Raw genomic sequence first — 23,568 nt, forward strand, 5'->3', positions numbered from 1 at the left:
CAGCTGTGACAAACGAGAACCATCATGTTTAAGGGCTGCAATGCCATATGCCAGACATGACAGGCAGGGCTCTAGCGCAGTGCTCTGGGTTGGGAGAAGTGGTCTGCACTGTACCTGCAAACAGGGCAGAGAAGAACCTGGACTGCCTGAACTGAAGTATCTGAACCTGAGCAGAGAAGCTGCTTACATTTGGATCAAATGAGCTGTATGCAATTGCCTCACACAGGAGAGACAGTGAACAGCAGAGCAATAGCAACTGTGTAAGTTGTTGGAGTTTTTGGTTGCTCTTTGCATGAAGCCCTTCAATTAAAAATTCAATTCGGATTTGTTACACATATTAGGTGTTTAATCCCTGCTGATTTATTACCACAAGTGACCTGCAGTGTGCATAACATAATTCTTCCATTTCTATATTGCTCCCAAATACCCCCAAACAAGGCCACAGGGAGAAAACAAACCCAGCTTCTCAGGACCCTTTTCAGCATCTGCTACAAACAGCATGTTTCTGCTCAGCGACTTGCCCAGTTTGCTCAGTACAGGTACCTTGACACATCCCACCCCAGACCTAGAGATCCCCATCAGGGGCCAGGTAAACGGTCAGCAATGCTATGCCAGACGAGGCATCCCTCTCGAGCACGGACAACGGATGCCTCCTCGTCAACGACTGAAAATCCCTCCGCGTCAAACCCTGTCAGAGCAGTTAGATCATAAACTAATAACTGTCAATCTCCATTTATTTGCAGTGCTGCAAAGAGGCCTTTCATAATTCTCTTAGAGATATAAAACAGGCGCTCTGATTTTGCTTTAAATGAAAACATGCGATAGCGTTAGCTGCCGGTAAACCTCAAAGTCAGTGTTTGTACAGCATGAGAAACATTTGCAAAGACAGGAGAGGAATGGCTTCAGGCCTCAAGACTTTAAAATCCACAGCCCATATCCCACAAACTTTTGGTCCTCTGCTAAAGCACGCCATAGGATCTGTGCCTGTGGGTATCCCAGTCACCCCAAGGAGGCTACACTTGTGCAGAGGAAGCTGCAAAAAATTGATGCCCTATTGTTCTTTCTCTTGAGGAATTTCTTTTTTTTTTTAAATTTAGAGGAGGCTATAAGAGACCCAGAAACTGAAGTCTTCAGCTTGTGCACAAGGGACGTAGCACTAATTACACAACAAAACTCCTCTAAGCCCTCTCCTAAGCAGAAGGTGAGACAGCATCGTTCATTTATTGCAGAGGATTGTGTTCTTCCAGATGCCACGTGGGAAACTCTGTCCCTGCATTTCAGGCATCAAAACCTCCTGAAGAACACATCTGACTTGTGCTCATGTGGTCCCAAGCCCTTCACTTTCTACCATTGTGGAAGGTGGACAGGCAGAGGTGATGCTGGTACATTAACAAGGTATCTCGGAGTAAATTCCTAGTGCATAGATCTCCCACCCCCTTGGTCCCTGGAGAGCGAGCAGTGACTGATTGGCTGGGTGGCTGCATGGACCTTGTAACAGAAGCACTAAAACCAGCAGCATTTGCAGACTTCTAGGGCATATTTACATACTTCCACGACCTGAGCAAAACTTGACAGTTCCACTATGCAAAGCCAAGTGAGTACTCCTTAAATCCCACCTGAAAGTGGGCAGACAAACAATGGAGAAATGAAGAGGTGGGAAAAACCAATGCCCAGAGAGGTGGAGATATCCAATCCCAGATTATTTAACTGGCAAAGGAGGCCAGACAAGTAGCCAAGTCTACCACAGCTCCTCGATGCCACTAAGCATACAAGGTGTGTATATGTATATATATGTGTGTGTGTGTGAAATATTACCACTACTTCCAATGCTCATCACACAGAGGGTAATTTGCTGTTCCCAAAGGTGGGCACATAAAACAATGCTGAGTCAAGTGGGGTGACCAGCTCAGCCCCACACCTCCTGCTCCTGCTGCACGCTGCCAGGTCGACTCCTGGGCAGGAGGATGCTGTATTGCAATACGGGATGTGGGAGCTAAAAGCTCATCTCTATTCCTGGCTCTGACAGGCACCAAAGTTACTGCACATCTCTGCCAGTTCCCTCTACCTGTGAAACAGGGATAACTGGTACTTAGCAACTTGCTCCTACAGATTGTGGAGCCCTTTTTAAAAAGAACCGGGTGTGGAAAAGGGCTGGTGGGAAATATCTTTTAAAAAAAATGCTCTAGGTGAAAATCTGAGGTATAGCCAACTCACTAAAACAAGATGCAGCCTTTCAGCTGCACCAGCCCTGTAGTTTCTCTTCTCCCCTGAAGTTAAATTGAGGCAATTTTCATGAATACGTTAAATTGGCATGAAAAACTAAGAACGAAGAACAGTTTGTTTCTGCTTTGGAAATTCTCCTCTCTTGGCCTCTTCAGATTTCTTTCCAGTATCCAACATCATCTTCACTTTCAATTTACCTTCAGTGTTATCACACATCCTCATTGGAAAGAAAAAAAAAACCCTCAGCAATAATTCACAGCCCTCATTTCAGGGTCACTTAAAGGAGATTTCAGCTGCCTGTCACGATACAGCTGAGGACTCCAGATTATTCATCTGTTGGTCCTGCAGGTGCTGTCTTGGTGAAACTGAAGAAGTGCTTATCTAATGGGAGGGTTTGTAAGAGGGAGCTGAGAGACTGGACAGGATGGTAGGGAGAGCACAGAGTAAACGGAGATCATCATAGGGGGCAAAAAAGCCCAAGGAGGATCTGGATCCATCCCAGTTTAATGCAAGGCAGAGCTCGACTGTGCTGGAAATACTGACTGGCTGCTTTCCCAGGTAAAACGCCATTGCTTGAAAGAGAGAAAGAGTCAATTACAGCCTCAAGGAACCGCCCTGCAGAGGCAACAAAAAGTTATTCCAGAGGATGCACTGAACCCTCTCCATGGTTAGAAAGAGAAGAGATAGCTGCCCCCATGTCAAGCCAAAACTTAGGGAACATGGGAAGATTCAGGCACACTTTGCACCCAGGTGAGACCATCACACCCTCTGCTCTGACATGCTCCAGCTCCCCAGGCAACGCTGATTTAGTCAGCATCTGGCACATGGATAATGCAGAATATTTCAGAGGAACCTGCAGGGCAGGAATCAGAGCCTCCAGGAAAGCCCCATCCACAGCAGACAGCCCCAGTGATGGGGGTGTTTGTAGCCAAAAGCTTCAGAGACCTCCCAGGCTCAGGGGGAGACAGCCAGGCTGTCAGCATTACCTAACCCCACATCAGGCCTTCTCCAAGGGTTTGGTGAACCTACCTGTGCACCCAGTAACCAAAATCCTCCTCTCAGGGGTGTGGGAGAGGAGTGTTATGGTCCTTGAACTGACCACAGCACATTGGGGCTTTGAGCCCAGCAGGGGACCCCAGAGCAGATTTAATCTACCATTACCTATAAACACTCAGTTTTTGTTAGAGATGACAAAGAGCTGTTTTACCAGAGAGAGGATATATACACAGACACGTATCTCTATGGTGGGTATGTGTATATATAGAATGCACACACACACTCTCTTCCCAGCTTCCAAAGCAGAGGATGACAGCATGTTTTCATATAGTACATCTGAAGTAAAGGTCTTGTATCAGTGCTACAGCAGAGAAAATTTCATCTTGCAACTAAGGAAAGAAGGAAAAAAAAAGAGAGAGAGAGTGCTTGCTCTTTATCATGTCTGAGGAACTCAACTATAGTGATGAGCAAGATATAAAACCCTCAGACAGCAAAGCAATGATGTTCTGGAGACCATATGCATAAAAACTCCTGCAAGCCCTTGTTAAATGTTCCTCCCCTCCTACCCTCTAGCCTATACCTCCAGGGTGCAATTTTCAGGAGACAGAAAGATTTAATGCTGCCTTGGTTAAAATAAACCCCTGGATTCTTGCTGCAGAGACTGTCGTGACAGCATGTTCCTCTGGTTTATTATATTAATAAGCAGAGTCATTCAGCACTCAACAGGATGTGGCTATTTGACTTGCACACAACTGTGTCCCCAAGCTGCAGCAGTCCAGAGGCCTCCCCCCTGCCCCTCCCTGCAAAATCACTTTGTTATTTCAAAGCAAAACATCCACAACTCCTTACAGCCAGGGACAGACATGCAGGGGGTTACCAGGAGCGTGCTGAGCCTGAATTTACCCCAACCCACCTCTGCTCACCCCTGCTCCCTGACAGGTTTCTTCAGGGCACCCAGGGATGTCCCCCTCCCCAGCCCTGAGCCCTCTGTCCCATTCCCATCTCCATCTATCTCATCCCTGTCCATGCAGGGAGCCTGCTGAACCTCTTGCCCACTGATAAAAGCCAAACAAGCATAGAAAACAAAAAGGCTATTAGGATAATTTTTAGAGCCTAACCCACAGACAAAGCTCTCCTCCTTTCCCCTGGCTTGAAAAACTCTGCTACCCTTCCCTTTTTTCCAACCTGCAATTGCATGAACTCCCCCTGTTACCTCTAATTACTGCTCCCTGCCTTGGTTTCCCCAGCAGTGAAAGGCACACTGGGCAGTGCTGCACACAGGGCGTTCTGCAGATGCCCCACACACAGCACTGCTATTCCACCTTTTCTCTGGGGTGGTTGGTTCAAGCACGGCAGAAAGGAGACCACATCACTGCTGCAACCCCTGATGCCATTACCCACATGTACCAACCTTTCTAGTCCCCTGCCCAGAAAAGCTTTTGGGGGTCTTCTTAAGATACAGCCCGAGTAACACGTCGTGTTGCAGAGGTTTTATGCCAAGCAACCACTGGATGTTGGTTCCGTGCTGATTATGCCAAACCCAGCTGTTTACCTTTGCTAGGACTGCAATTATTTTGGCAGTAATTGTAAAAATAAATTGGGGAGGGAAAACAACAGGAACTTTCCAGTTTGATTTTCAAAACTAGAGCACTGCCAAGCATGATGTGACCTCAGATGTGCAGCCACTTATTTTTTAAAAAAAATCAACTGAGCTTGTCCATGCATGGAAAACAGACCATTCTGCAGGGTTCTGGGCAAAAATGAGTCCCAAAAGGCTCAGAATTCAGCCCAGCCACATCTTCCTTATTTACCCCCAACTGCACAAGCTGCTGCAGCACCCGCATCTTCCCAGCAGCCCAACAACCACATTAAAACTGACCCCAAACACAGGGAATAGGGTCACACAGCCCAGAAGACAGGCACGTTGACTGCCACCTCTCCACTTCACAACAGGTTTGCTCTCCTCTATATAAAAATACCAATATGGACCAAGAATTTTTGAAGGTACCCATTTTGCAGCTGGAACAACCATTCCCCAGCCCTCCATGCAGTTCCCTGCTCCTCTTCCTCTCCCTGGATCCCAAGCAGATGCCAAGCCATGGAAGTTATTCTTTCATTTACAGCATCTGGTTCCTTGGCAGACTCCTTGGGCAATTATGTTGATAGCTTTAAAGCTGTCTCTAGCTCTGCTTCATGGGTTTGCTGCTTTTGGCATGTAGCAGTCCCTTCTCATCTTCCCTGTCCATCATTTTGGTTGAATGTTCCTCTTAAAATACAGGAATTAGACCACTCACATCTCCTTCTAATTAGGAGCAAAAATAAACACTATCCCATGTCTCTCTTTAAACACAAGCACTTGCTTTACTTTCACAGCCATATTGGGGAGGCCCTGGGCACACTTAGGGTCTTGAAGCACCATGTGCCTTGAGTCCTTTGCAACCACTGAGGCAGCCTGGACAATTATACATCTATGCAGACACAATCCTGGTTTTTATTCTTTTCTGGGGGGAAGGGGTGACTGCATCTCTGCCTGGATGCCTCCTCTCCCCAACAGAGTCACTTTTTTTTGCCTGCAGACAAAGAGGCAGAGAAACTCCACCCAGCACCTTGGAAATCCCTCCCAGAAAGGGGTCTGAGTGAACAGGCTCTCTCCAAGGAAGCACGCAGCCCTGTCTTAAAAACAAGGGCACAGGGAAAGAAGATTTGTGAGCCCCAAAGGTCCCCCAACACCATGGGGAAGATTTTGCATATTTCCTGCCAGGAAAAGGCTGTAGATAAGGGAGAGACAACATAGGTCCCATCCCTCATTGTCAGCATGAAGCTGCCACCTCCTAGAACAAGAGGATAAGCTGATGTTTGATCCAGTTTCTCTGATTGAAGTTGACAAACACAAAGGGAGAGCTGCATACCTTTGTGAGGACCCACAGGTCATTTCAGATGAACGGGCACCATGGGGTGACAACCTCTGGACACCCCTGGCTGCCACAGGGTTCCCCTTGGTGACCCTCAGCAAACACCAGATGAGCTTTCCCAAAAAGAAAGCCAACAAAGCCCTATGGTCTCAAGAGCAAGAGTGACCACCCAGAATAAATCTGGTGGAAATCCAGCTTTTAAAGAGGCACTTAAAACCAACCAACTTCACCCACTACCATCAGGGGATGCTTCATGGAAGCAGCAGCACCTTTGCCAGCTCTGTGTCTCACCAAGAGAAACGAGCTGCAAACCACTCTGGAAACACACCCACCACGATGGCTCCTGACCTCCCAAAATGCTCCCTCTGAAGAGGAGGAAGCAGCAGCCTGGCTACTCATCATTGCTTCCTACCATCGCTGGCTCAACGCCCGGAGCAGAATTAATTGGCCTGGTTTAGGAGAGCATATGTCCAACTGGATGGTGCTTCTCCACCCCGAAAGAAACCACGAGCCCTCATCCAAATTCCCCAGGACCACCAAGAACGGCTCACACATCTCCAAACCTGGGGAATGCATGGCCATAGCCAACAGCCACGAAGGAAAACCCATCAAGGGACCCTTTTCCTTTGCCTTTAGCAGCTTAAAGCTTCTCTGCCCCTGTGCAAACACAGAGTCCCCACCATGAAGAACAGACACACACATTGACAGACCCACACGAGTGGTTCAGCCATGGCATATCAGGCATGCTGCATTAGCATCCAATTAGCAGCCTTGTTGATTTAACAGGGCCATTTGCTTGAATAATTGATGCTTGTGACAGGCAGGTCAGAGAAGGAAGAGGGATGTTGTCCTCCCTGGCTGGGAGGGAAGTTGGACACTCTATCAATCCCCATCCCTGGCATCCAAAAGCCTCATTTGGAGAACAGAGTGAACAGACCAAAGCTGGTGCTTCCTCAGCACACCAGGAGCAGCGGGGACAGGATTCCTCATGGCATCAGCACTAACACACACACCCCTCCCATCTACCCTCTCTGCTGCAGAGGTGTGGGGGCCCCGCTGCAAAGTTCAGAGAAAGCATTTCTCCTGGGCAGAATGGGACTCAGGGCACATTTATCTATTTTGAAGGAGTAAATCCATAAAGAGAAAAGTACAGCAGATCTCCAAGCCTTTACACACATTTCCATAACTGCCTGCAATGATGCCCAGGCAGCAGCCTTCATTACAAAAATCACAGAACATTAGGAGGTGGAAGGGACCTTGAGAGATCATCTGGTCCAACCCCCCTGCCAGAGCAGGATCACCCAGACTGAATCGCACAGGAACACATCCAGGCTGGTTTGAATGTCTTCAGAGAAGGAGACTCCACAGACTCTCTGGGCAGCCTGTCCCAGGGCTCTGTCACCCTCACAGGGAAAAAGTTCCTCCTTATATTCACATGGAACTTCCTCTGCTCCATCTTGCACCTTGTCCTATCGCTGGTCATCCCTGATCAGAGCCTGGCTCCATCTTCTTGACTCACTCTTCGCATATTTATAACCATTAACAAGGTCACCCCTCAGTCTCCTCTTCTCCAAGCTAAAGAGTCCCATCTCCCTCAGCCTCTCCTCATAAGGAAGATGTTCCACTCCATCATCTTGGTGGCCCCATGCTGGGCTCTTTCAAGGAGTTCTGTGTCCTCCTACACCAGAGCTGAGGCCAAGAGCACTAATTAGCAGGATTTTAAAAAAGGAGGAAAGGAACCACCACAGTTATCCCCAGACAAGGAGTACAGGCTCAGCCTGATCTCCCATGCTGTGCTGGAAACACAGGAGGTTACTGCTCTGGGAGGGTGGAGTGCACAGGGTTTGGGATGAGCTTGGTCCCCCACACAGGTGCTGCAGACCCAGGCCAGCCCATTGTGGGTGCTAGGGCAGCAAAGGTGTAAGACACAGCAGCCCATCCTCACATCCACCACCTTTAAAGAGAGGAAAGATTGGAAAGAGAGAAATCCTGGCAAAACATCAGTGGGCACCTCACTCTCTTCATCAACCCATGAGGAGGAATCCACAGTCCTGAACTCCTGCCCAGCCGGTCTCAGCACCCGCTCATGCTCGTTGTAGAAGATGCTTGAGCTATTTTAAATCACAGGGCAAATGAAAATTGCTTTTTTGGGGTTTTTTTTGTCCCCAAGCATTCTCTATTTTGGCAAATTCTTTAGCTTTATGCTGTGCAGAACAGTTTTCCAGGGGGACCGTGGCAGCACGGCTCTGCCACATCCCCGCTGCTCAGCTCCCGCCGTGGGAACCACTACATGAAGCAGTAAGATCACTGATGCAGTTCCCCACCCCACAGCCTCAGCCAGCTCAGGCTCCAAATAAACTGTGTCAAGTTCAGCCTCAGACTGGCAGTGAAGACGCTCACTCACTGAGGCAAAACACGACCCAGCAGAAACGATCCCATCATCTATTTGAAGGGTGCGACGGTTGGGTTTCGCTTGGGGTGTTTTTAAGACCTGTGAGCAGTTATTTTTGAGCACTGAGATCTTAACCCTTCATTTATCCTGGGAATAGAAGTGGGAGATGGGGAAATTATTAGGGTTTTTTTTTTCAATATTTGTCACCCTGCCAGTACTGAAAGCAAAGCCAGAGGACTGCCAGAAGATCTCCTTTGATCTAAATAAGTATCATTCTCATCAACATTTCAAATCACAGAATCACAGACTGGTCTGGGTTGGAAGGGACCCCAAGGATCACAGAGCTCCAACCCCCTGCCACAGGCAGGGCCACCAACCTCCAGGCCTGGAGCTACATAACGTTGCCCAGGGCCCCATCCAACCTGGTCTTGAACACCCCCAGGGATGGGGCATCCACCCCCTCTCTGGGCAGCCTGTTCCAGCCCCTCACCACTCTCTCTAAAGAGCTTCCCCCTAATATCTCATCTAACCCTTCTCTCCTTCAGCTTCATTCCATCCCCCTTGTCCTGCCGTTATCTACCCTTTAACAAGCTGATTCCCCTCCTGTTTCTCTGCTCCCTTCAGGGACTGAAAGGCTGCAATGAGGTCCCCCCACAGCCTTCTCTTCTCCTGGCTGAACAAGCCCAGCTCCCTCAGCCTCCCTTTGTAGGGGAGAACACCCAAACCCCAGTCAAACTTTTCCACCATGACCCTAAAGAAAAATACCTACACAACAAAACAAATCCTCTCCATACATGACTTCACCCTTCAAGCCAGGCACAGTCGCTTTTCAAAAAAGAAAAGGGAAGAACCAGACCTGGACCAGGAAGAGCCAAGCTTGAAGATTTGCATCATCAGCCCAACATCACCACTCACAGTGAGTTAGAAGCATTTTTTAAATACATTTATATATATAAAATATAAAAATAAAAGATTCTACATCAGGAACCAATTTACTTGTCCCGCTCCACAAAGCAATTATGCCCCAGGACCTGCAGCTAAATGGTTGGAGCTCATGTAACTGGAACAGCAAAGGAAGCAGCAGAGAACTCTAATGGCTTATGAAATTCAATTGAAATTGATGGTTAGGAGAGCGAAACATTTAACACCCTACCAATCTAATGTCAGCACATGCACACACACACACAGACATGTACATGGACCCGAAAAGGTGGGAGCTCATTTTCCACTCACTTAAATGTCTGTGACCCTCAGGGGGCTCTAGGGAAGAAGATGCCACCTTCACACAGCAACTTAAACAATATATAAATATTTTAACACCTCCTGACTTCCCCCCCCCCACTGGCACCTTTGATATAAAATCCATCTTTTGGGAAAATGACAATGCATCATTACAACCTGCCCCATCCCCTGCGCTGGAAGATTAGAACCCACGGTCTGCATTTCATCTTCAGCTGGAGCAGGAACTCATAAGCCCTCCTTCCTATTTGAGAAGACTTTGAATAAACTGCTGGCAGCTGATGTACTTTGCCAACACAGATCTCGTTATGAAGCCTGTCTCTGATGAACAATAGAAAAATATTGTTGACAGGGGTGTGCTTTTCCATCAACTCAGAAGTATCATTTTGCAGAATATTTTCACAGCTCAGCAGAAGATGGAAAGAAAGACAATATTATGACTGCATAAACCAAAAAAATAATTCATTACAATTAGCTTATAGTAGTTTCCTTGTTGGTTTTGGCTTCCTTCAGTGAAGTTTTTTACTATTTAGACCCCCAACTTGACTTAGAAAGCCTTCAGGCAGAACTCATCTTGATTAAGGATTAACCTGGGTAAAATAGTCAGAATTTGGCCAAAACTCTTTAGAATGATGCTTTTATCCACAAAGAAACAAGAAGATCCACCAGAACCTTAACAGTATTAAGTGCTCCCAGGCATATAGTCCATCAGGTGTTTTGGGATGCAAGGAAGGAACTGCCATGTCCTGGCAAGCATCACCCTGTCACTGATCAAGCGACTTGAGGCACACAGACATCACTGGCTCCCAGAAAAAAACTGGGAACACCACATGGAGCATCCATCAGGTTGCTCCCTGGAGCACGATGGTAGTAAGCAGGGGACATGTTTGTGTAGGAACTGCACATAATCACACCGTAACTGAGCCGACTCCGGTGTGCGGGACCAGCTGATTCATGGGGAGGCTTTGATGTGGAAATTAATCATTATAACTTTTAATTGAGCTAATGTAAGCATCATATGTTGCTAATTACACAATGCAGGGGGAAAAAATAATATTGCAAATGAATTTAACCGCTTAATCTAATCAGGATGGCAAGTTGTGTTTTAATTACAAATTGTTGTGTAACAGCAAAGCATCTGCTGCACTTCACGACTCTGGTCCCAGAGCAAAGCCTCACTGCATCTCACTCAGGTGCTCAGTATCCAGCTCAGTTGACCACAGCCCCAGCAACACCCCCCAAACACCAGGTCGAGCCCACAGCTCCCACCCCAGAGGCTGCAGCCTTGACTGGGAACAGCAAGTCCATCCTTCCAAGGGCAGTGGGGACATGCCACCTGCGCCCAACTTGCAGAAACACAGAATCACAGGGGTTGGAAGGGACCCTCCAGAGATCATCACGTCCAACCCTCTGCCAAAGTAGCTCCCTAGGACAGGTTGCACAGATCAGTGTCCAGACGGGGCTGGAATCTCTCCAGAGAAGGAGACTCCACACCCCCCTGGGCAGCCTGTCCCAGGGCTCCCTCACCCTCACTGTGAAGAAGTTCTTCCCAGATTGGTGTGGAACACCCTGTGCTCCAACTTAAGGCCATCGCCCCTTGTCCTGTCCCCACAGACACTGAGAAGAGACCGGCCATTTCCTCCTGTGTCCCACACTTCAGACATTGATAAACATTGATCAGATCCCCTCTCAGACTTCTTGTCTCAATGCTGAACAGACCCAGGTCATTCAGCCTGTCCTTGTAGGCCCACCCCAAACACCTCCCCACCCGTAACTTCTTGCAACCAGGGCTCCTTAGGGACACCTTCCAGCTTGCCAGGGTCAGACCTCCCCCTCTGTGACCCCTCTTGTAACCGAATGACCATTTCAGCACACAGCAACAGCAGAGATCCTTATAACCATCCCCCAGCGCAGCACCTAACAGCTCACACGAGCAAGAATCAAGCAGTGCCTTTGGAGCTTGTTTCTTCCACATCCCAACAGTTATAGGGAAAACAGGAAATGCATGAGAAAATAAAATGAGATTACAGGGTGGAAAGGGGAGGAAAAAACCCCTCTCGTGCTACACACCATTCCCAGACTTTGTCATCTGACGTAGTGCCCGGAGCAAGATTATTTTCTTACAACCAAATTAAAATCCCTGAATTCTGTGGGTTTGAATGGAGACGCTGATACAGCCAAGCAGCTCTAGCATGGCAACGTCCCTGAATAATGCATCACCTTGAGAATGTATTACCATGAGACACACCACGGTGACAATGTTCACTGTCCAACGGTACCTGCGGCAAAGAAAAACATCCACTTTCCACTAACTCTGCTGGTAATTAACTAGAGAGTTTCAGGGAGGGAAGAATACCTCTGAAATGTTACGGCACATACACAGCATCTAAAAAGCAAAGGCAATCTATTTTTTTCCTCATATTATTATTTCATTTGATACAGATTCTATTTGTCAAAAGGAGGGGGGGGGGGAAGCCCCCCCAGCCTCTGAGCGCATTAAGGTGCTTTAGATTCTGCCAGTTAGCCACATTAAAGCAAAAACCTGCAGTATTTTTTAGGGTTTTTTTTAAAAACACCAGGGGGCTGATTACTGTGAGCCCATTGGAGGTTTCTCCTACTAAGTGGACAGATGGATTGCTACTTTTGCAGCTTCTTTTTGTACAGCGTTGGATTCCGTTGCTGGGGGCAGCCTCTGGTCCAGCGCTCCCCAGCAGCATTTCTTTCCCTGCACTTGCCACTTCGTTTCCCAGCCCGGGGCTGAGGCACAGAAGAGACTCTCTGCATGGTGCAGGGATGCACATACACTCTCTGAGGATGCACCCAGCCATGCCCACACTGCCTTGAGCCCTGCTCCTCTCTCATGCCCACGCTGGGGGAGAGGGAAGGGCACACACAGCCCCACACATGGATTTTCATGCCAAGAGAGATGGTGGTGGTGCCAGGGACAGAGATGCTACCAGCGCCAGCCAGACTGAAAATGAGTTCCCTCCAGCATCCCAGTAAATAAGCTGGAATTTAAAGGGTTCTGCAAGGCAACAAGGAAGTACAAAGCACTGCTAAACATGACACATCTCCCTGACTGTTTTTTAAAAGAGAGATTCTTACAGAGTGAATACTGAAGCACTTGCTGCCAGGCTTCATCCCTGCTACCCTGACCAACTCAGTGAGACCATTCAGGGTGGTGAGCCACTCAGGAACGGTCATGAACGTTTTGGGTCTCCAACCAGCAGCCATTGCATTTGCAACCTGAGATTCTCACAGGCAAAACACAGATGGGCAGGAGAACAACTTGGGAGAAGCTCCTCAGAGTGCAGGGAAGGGAACTGCTCTTGAGAAGGTGCTTTTTAGGAAATGGCCCTCTTCAGGGGACACTGCTTGCTGTGCCCACTGTTGGGCATCACCCCGCTGCAGCCCAAGGACCACAGTCCCTTTAAGACAAGGGGACAGAAGGAGGGAACACTCAGTTTGATGTGAGGAAGTAAAAATCCACCATGAAAAGCAAACTCCAGCCCCAGGAATGACTAAGCAGAGAGCCAGGCTCTCTGCCATACAGCTCCACCATACAGAAATGCCATCCTGGGCAAGAAACACCCCCAACACACCCAGACTTGCAGGTAAGGACCCAGTTCACTGCTATTTATAAGCGACCCCGTCTGTCTGTATCACCAGCTGATGCAGAGATAGCAACATATGGGTCAATAATAATTTATCTAAAGATACACGTCAACCCATCTCTCGCCCGCTCTCAGACAAACCTTCTACAATAGCCACGTCCTTTAACCCTGAATTATCTGCCTCTGCTCATCTTCAGGGAGAAGCAGCACAGCAGAGGGAGAGGCAGGCAATTCACTGTGATCTGAAAGCTCACTTTCTAAATCAAATCAATTTTTCTAACGTAATTTGCCTAATCTAAATCACTGACCCACACATTTTCTCACAATCCTTTGACAAGAGCTGCACCAATTGAAGCAAAGCTAAAACACTTCAACCAGACCAATTCATAGAAGTCTTTAGAGGAATTCTTTCATCACTGTAATTAATTCTTTAAGTACCACAGTGGGATGCTCTGAATTCAAACCCAGTCCAAGGAGTAATGATTATACTAATGGGAGAAGCTGTGCAGTAAATAAATGCAAGTGCCCTGCTGAAAGAGATCGTTTTCAATAGGAGACTGCCATTCAGGGAGAGAACTGCCTTCTGGAGATAACAACTTGGGTGATGAAGTCCCACAGACCGGATCCTGCACAGTAACTCCCAGAGCCTGCACACCGCCCGGGCTGAGCACCCTGGCAGATACCTCTTAGAGCTGGGGCAGCTCCTGCTCTCAGCTCTTTGCTCATCGTGGCCACAGTCCCACTGCAGTCGCTGCCTCCAACACGGATCTGCACAGCCAGCTGCAGACCCCTCCTCACCTTCAGCCAGAGCCGAGCATCCGTCGAGCATCAGGAGCGGCCGTGAACGCTGCAATTCAGCAGCAGCTTCTTAGACCCCAGGCTTTGCAGCCAGGACTGAAGTAAACTGCTCGTGTTGGACAGGGCTTGATGCTGGGAGGGCACAGCCCCACAGGGACCCTGCACCTTGCAGGAAAACCCCCTACACAGGGCACTGGCTAGGGGCCAGAGGGATGCTTTACTGGCACTGTGGGCACAGGAGGGCTAGCAGGGGCTGCTGTGCAGCCAGCGAGGAGGTGTGGGGATGGAGAGCCCCAGTGAGCTTGGGAAACCATCCACAAGTTTGCTGAGTAGTGGGAGAACCAAAGCAATGACTTGTCTTTGACTTTCCCTTTGTGTAAATTGGCTAAATGCAATAAAGTTTTCCTAATGCATTTAATGTGTTGGGCTGCAATATGCTCAAAGACTTTAACTCTGGATGCACAAGATGCTTTGAAAGAGACGTAACTGAAGCTGCGCCCGGGAGCTGACGCCTGTCAAGGCCCCGCATCCCCCAGGGCTCACAACAGACACCAGCAATCTCATTACACCACTGACAGCAGCGCAAACACGGAGGGTTTTGTGGTGAAAGAAGGTGTGCAGCGTGGACACTGGGGTTTTAAAAGCCCACATCTGAAGGACAGCTCCTCAGAGCAGCCCCTAAAAAGGTGTCCACAATCCCCATGGGCTGCTTGGCTCTGTCACTCCAGGGAGGCGATGGGGTTGGGACCACGGGCTGGGCTCTGCTCTGTAGGACAGCCTCAGGTTTCAGCAATAACAAATGTTGACTCTAGTTTAAGACTTCCCATCAATCTGGGATAAATCAAACTCAGCTAAAGAAACAAGTGCTAGTTCAGCCCTGTCCCACTCCCCTCCCCAAACCGATGGTGCCCTGCAATGCCAACACTGGGGTATCCTGAGAGCGCTCTGGTACCCACCCACACACCCAGCAGCACCCAGGATGGGGGCTGGAGATGCCAAGCAGCTCAGCCACCAAAACCAGGCAGGGCTGAGACACGGAGGAAGAGAAGGTGTCTCACCAGTGCTTAGTGCACGCTGGCCAACAGACTGGCCACACCACCACCGCCGCAGCCTCCCATCCAAGGTGAGCCTCACTCCTCAACAAACAGCAGAAGAAAAATCATCTGTCTCCATAAAATAACCCCAGAGCCCAGCACCACCCAATACCTCCACTCTCCATGCCAGCAGGACTCTCAGCATGGGGTCACTGCCCAGGGTCCCTCCTGGGAACAATGGGAGAGCACAGACCACATCTCCAACAGTGCCCACTCTGTTCTCTAAAGCCCTTTGAGAGCCACAGATGGAAGAATGTTGAATGATTAATATCTGAAAAGGGAAAAAAAAATGCTTCAACTGCAATAAAATTCATGCTAGGTTCTGTTTTTCTCATCTTTAATAGAGTTGAGCCTTTTTTGTACCAATACTCATGCTAATAACTTTTGGTGGGCTACTCCTAAGCAAAAAGACAGGAAATTAGTAACTGAAATGCATTTTTAAAAAAAAGAGGAGGAAACCTTTGTATATTAATTCTCAGAGCTGTCAGAGATGAGGATTTAATAATGTTAGTAACTAAGCTACTCCATTATTTCCAAACACCTTGGAGGAGAATGTCTTAGTGGGGAGATGAATTAGATAGTGTGACTGTAACTGCCTTCTGAGTATCTTCAGAGCATAATCTATGGCTCATCACCACATGCATTTCAAGTCCTTGCCCTTTATTCTCCAAATAACCTCCAACTGTAAGTGTATTTCCATGCCAGGCTCAGTTCCTCCTTTCAGAGCAGTTCCCACTCACTGTTTAAGCCCCTTTTGTGGACCTGCCTGGGTTCGGTTTCGGATGGGGGACAAGGATGGGAAGTTGTGGATTCAGGTCATCCAGTAAACGATGGAACAAAGCAGAGAAGAAGAGGAGAAAAAAAAAAACCCGTAGGCAGAATATGGGAGAGGTGTAATAGGCTGTGAAACGCTCTGCCAAAGGAAGCAGCAGAAGTCCTGCTGCCTGCATCACTGACAACCAGCCCCGCTCGGGAACAGACTGTACTGAACTGTCGGAGATGGGAAAGGCAGCTGATTTGCCAACTTTTCCAGCTCTAATTCCTGTGATTTGGGGATGGCTGAGGCACACTGGCCTCCGAGCTCACCCTGACAGAGCTCTGCTGCTTCCGGACAGCTTTTACCATCCTCTCTAGATGCAACCTCTCAAAAGCCTGTTCCATTGTGCCGGTCTGCATCACACTCAGTGAAGGACAGTCAGACTTCCTGCATTTACCACTCCCTAACCCCAGCTCTCCTGGTGCCTTTCAAACCCACCACCTACACTTCAGACCACAGCTGCAGTCCGGGACAGAGGCACTGAGGGCTGATGGCTGCTGTCTCCACCACACCAGGTGCTCACACTGCACCCACATCCAGACCAGCCCCTTCTAAATCTCATCTCAGACTCACTCCTCTTTCCATCAAAACTCCGGGTACCAAAGACAGTCACCAGCTACCGACTATGCGCCGAGCTTCTAATTACTGCTCGTTGCATAGAAACCTGCTCCATCTGCTCCAGGGTTCCCTTTTAGGGTGTATGGGCTCCTATCTCTTTTTTTGGTGTGAATTTCATCCTTTTTTGAGCTGCAGCATAACTGTTTGTTTCAAGAGCTGCAGCACCCATTAAACAGCTCTCCTTCCCCGCCGTGGCAAAGGTCTCGCCGCTAAGCCAAAGCCATGGTTAATTGACACCAGCTCCTAAAGTGAGATATAAAATAGTTGCATCTGTCACTCATGCAAACAGCTGGCTTCAGCAGCCCTTCTGCTAAATAATGTACAAAGGTTCCTTTTCCTGACTCCAGGAAGATCCTTTATGAAAGGAATTAAGGTCTCTGGTGCTACAGAGCCATGCCCTGATCATTCCCACGTCTTTAAAAACCTAACATTGCTCATAAAATTCATAAGTAACATAAACCCTGTTCCTTCCACTACTCTCCAATCAGGAAAACTGGGTTTAAATCACCTGCTGGCAGGTTTATTACAGGGCCCACGAGCAGATAAGGTCCTGTGCACCAGCCCTCTGCACTTAGCGGGAAATAAATCTCTGCTCTGCCATCTGCTTTTGAGACACTCCTGTACAAGGAAAACAAAACAAAATACAACCCAAACCCCAAATATATCTGTACCTCTGATTTAATCTTCTGAAGGGTTTTGTTTCTTGGGGAACAAGGATGACATTTTCCCCTCCCCTCTCCAGCAGAAATGCTTTTCATCCCAGGCTGGTTCTCCCTGCAGCTCCCTCGGCAGGTGACCGAACACTCCCAGCATCATGTCCCTGGGGCACATGTTACTCCTGTGCAGGGAAACAGGCTTGGGACAGGGAGAGCTGCTTGGCCAGAGGCACCATTCCCACACCACCCAGGGGCAGGTCTTGGTGGGAATGCTGTCTTTGGAGCCTCCCAAAGCATGCTGGCCAGAACATGGACCTCGAGCCCTGCTTTTTCACTTATCCCCAGTCTGAATTGCATTGGTAGAGTTTCTCCAGCATTTCTTCCCCTCCAGGCCAGCTTGGATGTGAAGCTAGAGCTGCCTAACACGGGTGGTGTTACACCACCCCTTCCCCATAAGCCTACCTCCCATCCCCACACAGCCTTGAACCCAAGGACAGCACAATGCCCCATGGCAGGAGGTCACAGCCACGCAGCAGCGCAGCCCCGAGCACCCTCTCCTGAAGATTCAGCAGCATCATCACTGAAACCTCATTTTTCTGTTGCAGATCCCCTCTACCATGTAAGAAGTGATGGGGCAGAACAGCTCTCCAGAGCCAGGTGGTACAAGCATGATGAGATGAGTGGAGCTGGTTTAGACACGATTTCCAACTACTTGGCTCAGCAAGTGGCAGCTCCAGAAAGCCCTCTGCTCCTGGCTTTCCCCCACCTCCTTAAGGCACCCCTCTCCTTCACCCCTTGAGACCATCAACACCAAAGAACAATTAAAATCAGGAAAAACACCCCAGCATTGGGGTAAAAACCCATCAAATGCTACACTTAATTTGTATTTCCTTGCCTGAAGTTGCAAGAGATGAGATGGGACGTAATCACCACTTTTAAAATCATCTCCTATGACAGGCAAATTGATCAAGTGGGGAGGCCGTGCTGCTTTTGAACTTGAACAAACTGATTTTCCATGAAAGATGGTGTTTACATTGCCTCTCAGTAGCCTGCTGAAATATGCATACCTCTTGCCATTTCATCACCAACATTTGGGAAGAAAAAGAGTGTTTAAAAAGGAAAAAAAAAAAGAAAGAAAGAAAGAATGAAAAAAGAAAGGAAAAAAGAAAAAAAGGAAGAAAGTCTGCTCAGCTCTGGAGTGCATCATAAATTCATGAAGCTTTCTGAATGCTGTCAGAAACAAACACATTTATGTAAACAAAGGCAAGCTGAAAGCGTGCTGCAAGAGAAATTTTGGATAGCGTGGAAGAAACGTTGATATTTACATTGTGCCTGAGCCTGGAGTCCAGTGTGCAAGGTGCTGTGAGAACAACCAAGTCCCTCCACGCTGAGTTTACCCACCAAGCAGCACTTGGGTTACCTCCTGTTGTGGCACAGAGGGGAATGGAAATACCCAGGGCAAAGCCAAACACCCAGCAGTCCCCATCCACCCCCGCAGGTCACCTCCAAGGGCCTCTTCGCTCATCACTTCTGCCCACCCATCCTCACGTGGGAATGGCTTCCTCTGAAATGCCAGCTGGGAAACTCCCAGCAGCATGAAATCAAAGCCTCTTCCACGACATCTAGAGCACCACATGGTAACTCACACTCCCCAGCCTCCATGGCACTTACTGCGAGGGGGTTTGACAGCCGTAGCTGGGAGAGCATCTCTCTCCCCACCACGTGCCAGGGCATCGGCTGAGCCACTGCCAGGGGTATGTGCTAACACTGCACCAATAGATCAAGACAGTGCTTGTCATTAACAAACATTAGTTCTCTTCAGGCAGAGGGAGAAAGGGGCAATCAAGTTCAGTGAATTTAATTTGCTGAGCTGACAGTATTTCAGCAGGATGGCGTCTCATTCAGTGGGATGCTTAAAGCCAGAAGATGATGGGTTCCCTTGCTTCTCAGAGGACACAGGAGATGGCCATTGCCCCCTCTGCTCCCCAGGCACACCTCGGACACAAGGCAGGTTTACAGTCCCCTCCATAAACAAGACATCACTTGGAGAAGCCACCTCTCATCATAGCAAAGCATGTGCTTCGTGTGAGCCTCAACTGCTGGAGCTGGGAAGAGACACACCACCAGCTGTCATCACACAACGATACCCTTAGTGAGTAACCACACCCTTTGCTTCCTCCACCCCTCAGCAAAGGGACCCTCTTGGGTCCACAGCTCTGAGCAGCCTGGCTTCAAACCACGCTTCCGAGGAGCTACAGAGAAGGGCAGGAGGACCCAACTCAGGGAGGGATGACCAGGGTGCAAGTCTCTGTCCCATCAGCACCAATGACAAAACCCCATGTAGACTAAAACCCTACACAGCCCAAAGCCATGTCGTGCTCCATGGTGCACAGACTCTTCTCTCCAGGCTCTTTGAGACAAGGGAATCCTTGCCCAGAGATGCCATGCACACCAGACATCTGCCTGGGCTCAGAGTGACCAAACCCACGATGGCAAACCCAGCAGGGCAATTAAACTAACAGATGCCATCTCTGGCTCAGAGAGACATCCCTGATCCAGGAACCCTTCCCAAGACACAAACCATGTGCCAATCTTGACGACCCTCAGCTCTGACCTCCTGCAGCTGCTCCTGGTTCATACCTCGCTCGCCACGCTAAGCTGCTCTAAACACAGAGATAATGGAACTCAGAGTGAGAGCCTTGGAAAGCCCATCACTCCCAGTAATAAAATACAGCAAATTAATTGCACTTTATTGATTTTATTTTTCTTTAAATGTAACTATTTGGGCATTCAAACCTCAGGAGACTCGATTGATCGGCCAAAGAGTCAGGTGTCAGTGAATGGAGCTTTGCAACCAAGCCTGACCAGCTGAAGAAAATAATCAAACCCTGAAAATAAGTGAGTGACAGGGGCTTCCCCGTTCTGCTCACACAAAGGAGGCGGCAGCATCCACAGCAGGAGGGGTTTTGAAGTGAAAAAAGCTGCGCAGGGCAAGTCACACAGTTGCCTTGAGTTCCCAGAGATCCCAAGGCTGGTCTCAGTGCATAAACCCAGAGCAGCTTCACTGACTTCAGAGCTGCTCTAGGTTTATATTGATGGGAAATAAAATCAGAATACCCGAAATATATATATTGCTGTAACGGATGCTGGAGCAAGAGGCTGTATAATCATCTCAGGCTTCTACCCCCACCCAAATCTCATCAGTTTGGATGGATAGCACATAAAATGTTGAAACCTGCACTAATGTGGGGGAAATAGTCTCCAGTTCAAAAGTTAGCACGATCACATTCTGCAAATCTCTTGTACCACAGATAATACAGGTCTTTTGGCTTTGTTCCTGAAGAGCATCGGGATAAAAGAGCCTCCACATTACGTGGAGTGACACAGGGACGCCGGATAAAATAAGCACGATGCCTCTCCACCCACACCTCCCAGGAGCCAGAGGCTAAAAGCGATTCACAGGTCCTCCCCGGTGCAGGGATCGCCACAGCCCGAGTCTGTGCCGCGGGGCCCGAAGCCGCGGGTTAGCTCAACGCACCCAGCGCTCCCCATCCCCGGGCTGCTGTAGCCCCCGCCATCAGCAGCCAGCCCCCGCGTTCCCACGGCAGGGATGTGAGCTGGCGAGATGGCATCAGGCAGGGAAACAAAACGCTCAGGTAACTCATCCAGGTCACTCCCAGGATCCCTATTCATATAACCTCGGAGACAGCCCCGCCGCCAGCAAGGAAGGCGGCCAAAACCCCTGCCTAGATGCCAGCAACAAACGGGGGCCTGCTGCCAGCAAGAGACATCCTCGAGCTCGGCGGGAGCGGCCTTCGGCTGCCAAACACACACACACACAGCACACCCTCTGCTCACACGCCAGCAGCCGGGCCGCCAGAGACCCGGGGACAGGAGAGTGATCTCTTAATTGGACCTTCACAGAGCTGTTTAGGGGACCTGCCTGACAGGCGAACGAACGCCACCTGCTTTGAAGAGGCTGGAGGAACCCAGCCTGGTGTTACCTCCAAGCCCCCGAACCGCAGCCTGCCCAGAGCCGGGCCCGGCGAGGGGGAAGGGAGCGGAGGCAAATAAACAGGGAAAATGGCAAGTGCCCAACACGACCGTCTGTGCGAGCCGGGAGCTTTGCAGAGATGGCAGCGCCGCGGCATGACTCATGCAGGTGTCTCTCCCGTCTGTAACAACCCAAACCAAGATGTGGTTTGTTAAACTCCCCCCACCTCCCCCCAATCCAGAGGAGAAAAGCGACTTGGAGCACAGCGAGACGCGGCGAGGTCAGCGCGGCGCTAGAGGGAGGCGTTCCCGGGCACCGCCACCAACTCGCCTCCTTCAGAAGAGGTTTCCCCACATCCCAATCCCCCTTCTCCGCAGGCAAAGGTCGCTGCGGTCCATGCCAGGGGTGGGACAGGGCAGGGGCAGCGCTCCGCTACGGAAGCAAAGGGATGCTACAAGCCCAGAGAGGAGAAGGAGGCGCGGGGCTGAGGGTTTGTTGTGCACAGCTTGAGCTGAGAGCACCCGGCGAGTTTCTAAGCCGCACACGGCGCGGGGAGGCTCTCAGAGAGCAGGGGAGAGGGATGGGTACGGCGGCAGGTTCGCAGCCACAAACTGTTTCAAAGTGGGTTTCCATATGTTTGAGCGTTCAGAGCGCTGGAAGAATTACACCCACAGCCCGAGCTCACCATGGTAGCTACCCACACAGGAGGAGACAGGAGGGGGGGGAATATCAGAGGAAAGATTATCATTAATGTGTCAAAGCAGTGGGGAGAGGGGAAAAAAAAACACCCAACCACAAAAACAGCTCCTGAGCTGCTCTTAACTCTCTCCTCGAATAAAAGGAGAGCTTCAGAGCTTCACAGAGCACAGGGCATCGGGCTGGCAACGGAAAGCCATCGCTCTGCCGGGGCAGGACTGACCCGCAGACAATTCAATCTCCTCATTGTGTACTCAGCACCCTGCTCCCCCCCAACCTACACCCCACTTTCTGTGCCCCGCACCCCACTACCCGTGTGCTGCTCCAAAGGCTTTCCCAGGTGCCCCCATGGTGGCACAGACCCCAGGCAAAGATAGAAGCTGGAGGGCTGGGGTACACAGAGCTTTTTTGGGGTGAGCAGAACAAGGATGCCCTTCAGTCCATCACGTGTGTGCCCCGGCAAGGCTGACGCCTCCATCCTGCCCCTGTAAGGACCTTTCCTGAAATGCTTCCCCGGCACAACGCGTTCCCTGTGCCCTCCCCAGGACACGACAGCCGCTGCTGTTCCCGCTCCCACAGATCACTCCTTTTTCACCTAAAAATCTCCCTATTCGGTTATGTTCCTAAAGCCCCGGTGAAGTTTTCCCCCCAGCAGCCCAGGCTCCAAGCTACAGCCAAACACAAGCACCATCCCGAGCAGCAATAAAGGCAAACGAATCGCTCGGCAACTTCAGCACCGATGCACCTTAATTAATTCGCTTTTAACAACCCCTATTTATTAAGAACAACATCTGCCGGGGAGCTCACACGAGCAAGCCGAGGAAAACGTGCCAGGAGAGAAGTCCTGCGAAAGACTTTCCCAGGGGCAGCGCTTGGGCTTGCCAGCCCAAACACCTGCACCCGGGACCCACACGGCTGCTCCCGAGTGCAGCCAAGGAGGAGAAAGAGCCGGGGGAAGAGGAGGAAAAGCAAAGGAACAGAGAGGATACCCCGAGCCCCGGGCGCGCTGCCGCGCCGCTGGCCAAAACCTGAAGATGTCTGCCCCCCACCCCCCACCCCCCCCAAAGGGCCTGATCCTGCACCCCGCCAGCCCACGGAAACCCCCGCTCCTTAAAATTCAGGGCAGGAAAGGCGGCACAAGCGCGGGTTTACCGAAGAGATTTTAACTCCTGAGCATCTCTGCTCCCCAGCCCCGCACACGCCAGGGCAGCCGGGGAGGTGCTGGGGGGTCGGGACCCCGTGGAAAGCCCCAAACCCCGCGAACCTTCCCCAGCCCCCAGCGCTCTGGGAAACCCAAACTTTGCCTTTTTTACCCCAAGCCGGCAGCGGCCGGAGCGGCGGGGCAGCCCCCGCACAAGGGGCCGGGAGCCCGCGACACGCGTGGGAGAAACACCAGGGAGGGGACTGGGGGTGTACGGGGTGGGGGGGTGGGGGGGAGTCTGCTGCGGGGGAGACGGACGGGGACAACTTCGCGCGCCCAAGAGAGGCGTGTGTGCGTGTTACCCGCCCGCGGGTGCGC

General features: G+C 50.1%; 1 protein-coding gene across 1 annotated transcript in view; it reads right to left on the bottom strand.

Annotated features, from left to right (window-relative positions):
* The window catches only part of TMEM132B (transmembrane protein 132B), a gene marked incomplete at both ends in the record, with an annotated part of 250,288 nt that overhangs the window by 226,444 nt on the left and 276 nt on the right, over positions 1-23,568 (bottom strand). The window lies entirely within an intron of this gene.

This window comes from Gallinula chloropus (genome assembly GCF_964237585.1).
Source record: "Gallinula chloropus genome assembly, chromosome: 17".
NCBI lineage: Eukaryota > Metazoa > Chordata > Aves > Gruiformes > Rallidae > Gallinula > Gallinula chloropus.